The sequence below is a fragment of the Lineus longissimus genome, chromosome 8 (genome assembly GCF_910592395.1).
Source record: "Lineus longissimus chromosome 8, tnLinLong1.2, whole genome shotgun sequence".
NCBI classification, from domain to species: Eukaryota; Metazoa; Nemertea; class Pilidiophora; order Heteronemertea; family Lineidae; genus Lineus; species Lineus longissimus.
This window is the reverse complement of record NC_088315.1, coordinates 9,946,627-9,952,090: the sequence shown is the minus strand read 5'-3', so window position 1 is coordinate 9,952,090 and position 5,464 is coordinate 9,946,627.

Sequence of the window (5,464 nt, the reverse complement as noted above, 5' to 3'; positions counted from 1 at the left end):
GCTACAATTTTCATTGATGGTCTGATGGATTCCATTACAGCGGGAAGCCGTCGTGATTTCCCACATTTCACAGGCTCTGTGGTCAGCAATATTTCACCTCGAATTGCGTTATCGAGCAATTTATCAATGTACACGCTTAACTTAGCCTATACATTGTATGGCTGACCGTCACATCTCCGCCCGGTATGTTTTTCAAATTTCTGAAACTTTTCCAATTTTCGGCGAACGGGTAGATATTAAAGATTACTGCAGTGTGCCAAGATATAATATAGTATTCTCACTCTGCAAAACAGTTGTGAGTTTTTATAAAATCGTTTCCGATGACTTTGTTATCTTGTTGAGAAAACTCCAGCCGCCGTTAGGCTCGACGGGCTATTCTCAAGTGATGGAAACAACATTCAGTTAATCCCATTAGATTTTTCATCTTAAGACTTAATAACGGCGCCGTTAACGCTAACGTGATTTTGAACAACCCAGCCCAAAGCAGTCCATTGCGTCATCCTAATTGGGTATCCTTATGGTGAGGAAGGAGGCCGGTCCACTGCGTCCGGAGTGTTTTCGAGGCCTGATCTACTGTAGGGACCATCGGCACTATCCAGCACTTTTTGTTTCACTTTTCTAACTTTTATCTCACATCTACACTCTAGAATCAGCCTTTTTGGTCAACTCTCGGTCAAAAATTCACGTTACTCTCGGTCAAAATCGAAGCCTCTCTAAATGGACACTGTTTTTTTCCAGGCTTTGTAAGAAGACTCATGTACCATAAAAACGGATAATACATGTACATAGAATAGAATTCAGAGTATGTTGTCGTCCAACATCTCATTTAATAGACTCCCGGTGCAGTCCATTGCGTCATCCTAATTCAGGGGTTTCCTTATATGGTGAGGACTACGAGGCCGGTCCACTGCGTCCGGAGTGTACTCATTAAACTTTCCAATGAGATGAGAGGAAAACATGTAACGAAATCTATCACGAATGTCCTGAAAAAATATATACGTATAGCCCCACCAGTGTTTCAAACGTTTCCCAAAATCGGCGGATAGAAATCGGTCTGCATACCAGGAATATTCTCAAGAGTCAATAGAATTTAGTTTATAAATTTCAGGGGTTTAAGGGACCATCCCAGCAATTGCTTTGTGCCCACTATGTTTAGGATTATTCGGAATTACTTGGATCATGTCGGGCGACAAGACGAGGCCGGTCGAGTCCATTGCGTCCGGAGTGTAGTTTACGCGGGACCATTCCGACCAAACAAACCAAGATCAACCTCGATCGGTTTAGATTGACCTGCCGTGTAAACGCGCGCCAATGTGATCTGGTCTGGTCTGGTCTGGGGCGGGTGAATTGTTCAGACAAAATTTTGTCACTAACGCTGGCGTTATCTTAAATTGGCGTCATCTTCTTCTGTTAAGCCCTTAGTCTTTAAGGGGTGCGCCGTTCGTAATTACTTGTTGTCAAGTTAAACGGAAATCCACTTATACACAATGCCGTATAGTGCAGTTATTATGAATACAAATTTGTTTAAACTTGGTATTCATAGTAGTATTTGTATATCAGTAATTCATATTTAGTATGTACTTTCGCAATTGGACATTAACGAACGACGTAGGCCTTTCAGTTTGCCATATTTCAGTGTCTTTTTCTTCTTATTTTTCCCTACATTTGCGACCACCAACCAAACAACAACCATTCGATGCCGGTGTAGAAGTTTAAAATGTCCTAGGATAAAATGTCCGGGAACAAAGGATTCTATTATGCGCTTCAATCTCTGAGCTATTGACTGTCAGGGTCTCTATAGAACCATATTGCAGAATACAATAGGGCCGGACACTTTTTCCAGGGGGGACACTTTTTACTTTTACACCGGACTCCCTCGGCAGCCAATTGCGTCATCCTAATTTGGTACGGTCGGTGAGGACTGAGGCCGGTCCACTGTGTCCGGAGTGTATTCGAGTCCTGATCTCTTGTAGGAAAACTCTGACATGCAGAAACACTCGCCGATACTACGCCTCAGTCGGTCGATATTGTGCAAGACTTATCACGGATATATGGACCAATACTCGTGCCACGGTGTGCTGGCAATGCTAGGTGGTTACTTCGTAACTGTATTCATAGCTCTCGGAATATTCTGATCGTGGGTTCGAATCCCGCTGAGACCATCGGCGCAATCCAGCTTTTTTTTTTTACTTTTTCAACTTTTATCTCACATCTACACTCTAGAATCAGCCTCTTTGTCCACTCAGGTCCTCTTGGTCAAAATCGAATCCTCTCAATAAATGGACAGTCTTTTCCAGGCTTTGTAAGTAGACTAATGCACCATTAAGTCGGAAAATATACATGTATGTTTGGCTGATAATTCTATTCCGAGAATGTTGTCGTCCAATAACTCATTAAGTAGACTCCTGGGCCCGGTTGTTCAAAAGCACAAAAGTCACGTTATCCTTATATTAACGGTCACGTACGTATCGACCCAAGACAAGTTCTACTGGTGGAGTTGTTTTCTGTACAATGGTCAAGTCATGTGGTGTATGTGACAATAAATCAAAAATGATTTTAAGCATTTCTTATCATATTTTTATATTGGTATTTTGTGCAAATCAATAACCAGCTGGAAGAGGTAATGACCAGCTGGAAGTGTCATGTTCACATCTGCCTATGATCTGGGGAATGTGTTCATGACCAGCTCATTTTACCTGGGAAATAACCAGCTGGAAGAGTTAGTGCTGGCGGAGAAGTAGAAAATGCCCCCTGGAAAAAGTGTCTAATCAACTATATTCTGACGGATTATGGCATATAGTTCTGTAGAGAACTTGGAGATAAAAGCACATAGAATTTTTGTGCCCGGGACATTCAAAATCTTCTTCACACCGAGGTTATATGTTCAAAACAAGCTGGAAGAGGTCATGGTATCAGGGAATAAATGACCAGCTGAAAGTGACATGTACACATCTTGGAAATGTGTTCATAATCTGCTGGAAGAGATGCCAGGGAGATAATGGCGAGTTGGAAGTGCCATACTCATATCGAAGGAATTTAGTACAGGGAATATAACCAGCTGGATGAGTTGAAAGCTGAGGAATCGTGACCATTTAGAAGGGTACTCTTGTTGACATAATATGCGGAATAGTGTTTTGCGTCTTGTTCATATTTAAGGTATTTACAACCGGCTGGAAGAGTTAGAGCCGGGGGATTGATTACCAGTCTTGAGTATTTACAATCAGCTGGGTGAGTTATCGCTGGCGGATTCATTAGACTGGACTCCATGGGCAGCCCATGGAGGGTTCAAAGGCGCAGGGTTCAAAGTTTGGTGCACTGACACTTTTTTGGTCACCAAGGCACTTTTGTTGGTAGCATCACTATCGTAGCGTATCCCCAAATAGATAGCGTTGACCAGAAGTGCGATTGACACAGCCGATCGCCGCTTGCATATAGAAATGAGTTCCTTCCAAAGTACAACTGAGTAAAAAGAAGGTGACATGTATGGAAAAGGAGAGAACATCGCTTTCAAATACTCCCGATAAAGAATGCACGGCCCAGTTCCTGAAACAGCTCAATCTCTTATAGCGAGGCGCCTTCTCCTGCACCTGGCACCAGGTTTATTCTTGTGTGGCGCTGGCTGAGTTCCGAAAACAATGCCATATTAGCGATGATGCTGATGAGTGCTGAGTCACAGCGCTAAAAATAAATCAGCCGCCAGGCCCAATACCTCCAAGTTCTGCCACTTGCTCGCTATGTCAAATGCAATGGCTGCCTTTTCTGTCAATTTCCCACCACAGCACATTAATAACAAAGTTACAATAAAAAGATGCTCATATTTTGCCGGCTTCTTAGCGTTAGACGACAGCATCGCATTCTGTAGGTTGGCGGATATCGGACAAATCGGGCTGCGGCCTTCAGGACAACATCAAATTTAGCAAAATTACCCTTCAATGACTCAAATGGTGGATGGAAAAAAGGTTTTTAAAAGTACGTTCGACCTTACATCGATTCCAGCTGAGGATGCCTCGTACCTGGTCGGTTCTGGAACACGAGGCATATTTGATGGCTCCACCGGAGATTTTCCTCTGCATGCACTGGCTGAGAAAATACCGCGAAAACCCGGAGAAGAAGACGGGAATTGATTGCTCTTTTGTTGACTTGCGTCCTGTGTTCCTTATTTGGCGGTGACGTCGTCCAGCGGCATTGACGTGAGAACGTCTTTGCGCCACTCATTGGCTCATCCGGATCACGTGATCGTTTGAGCGCCTAATAAGGTAATGACGTCGTGACGCCAGCGTTACGCAAACGCCTTGACAACCATTCCAGAGAAATTCTTCGAAGTTGGAGACGTTTCGAATATTTTCTGGCATTTTATCTCGTATTTATCACGAATTTATTAAATTTTCGTCGCCAAAACATGAGGAAGTCATTACCAGGACGATGCTCTGCAACCAGAGTATCACCTCATCCGATGAAAATTCCATCTGCTGCCGAAAAAGCAATGTCTTTGCCAGCTTCAGCCGGAGCTCGGAGGGTGAGTTGAATTTTGTCAGATGATTTCCCGCCATGCCTGATTGTCATGTGTCATGAAGTATTTATCAGTTTTTTTGTGATTTGAATTGATCTCAGCAGGGCAGCCTTACTCTTACTCTTTCGCCCTCCCCTCCTCCGGGCCTCCCCCCTCCCCTCGCTATCGCCATCGCCATCGCCATTGCCATTGCCATTGGCAGTGGCACTGCCTTCGCCCTCCCCTTCCCGCTCCCGCTACCGCATGCCGACTCCCGCATGCCTTCTCCCGCTCCCGCTCCCCATCCTTAGGAAGGATATCACTATCAGAGTGAGGGCGCAGGCCTATGGTCCCGCAGTTGCTGCACGTCTTCGCGGCGTGATGAGATGCATTTTTTTATAACTGCCGTCGGCTCCACTGAATGACTTGGCGATCTCAAACCTTGGGGGTCAAGATCAACAGTGCATTTGCGACTGGCACCCAAGAATAACATCAGAAATAGACTTTTGGCGGCCTGATGTCTGTAGTATAATCCATTTAAAGTGCCCTATACAGCATGGTAATCCCGGTCCCATGTAATTTCGCGGATTAATACTACGATACAGCCCGCGGAGGTTGTCGGCGTTAGACTCCTGGGGCAGTCCATTGCGTTATCCTTATTAGGCCTCCTTATGAAGAGGAACAAGGTCGGTCCACTGCGGCCGGAGTGTAGTGTAGTCAATGTATGAATCATGCAGAATCACAGACACAGGATGACTTATACTGATTTGTTGGCGATGTATGGTTTCATTTTTTTTCCCCCCCCCCCCCCCCCGCCTGTCACATCTGTTTGATTGCGGAGGCCATGCAGACCAAAGGTGACAATGTCCTCCGAGTAATATTTTAACCATTTGGTGGATTTTGGATGAGTTCAGCTGTTTCTAAGATTGGCAAAATGGAGTCACTAGTCTAATAGCTGCATCTTAACATTTCCAA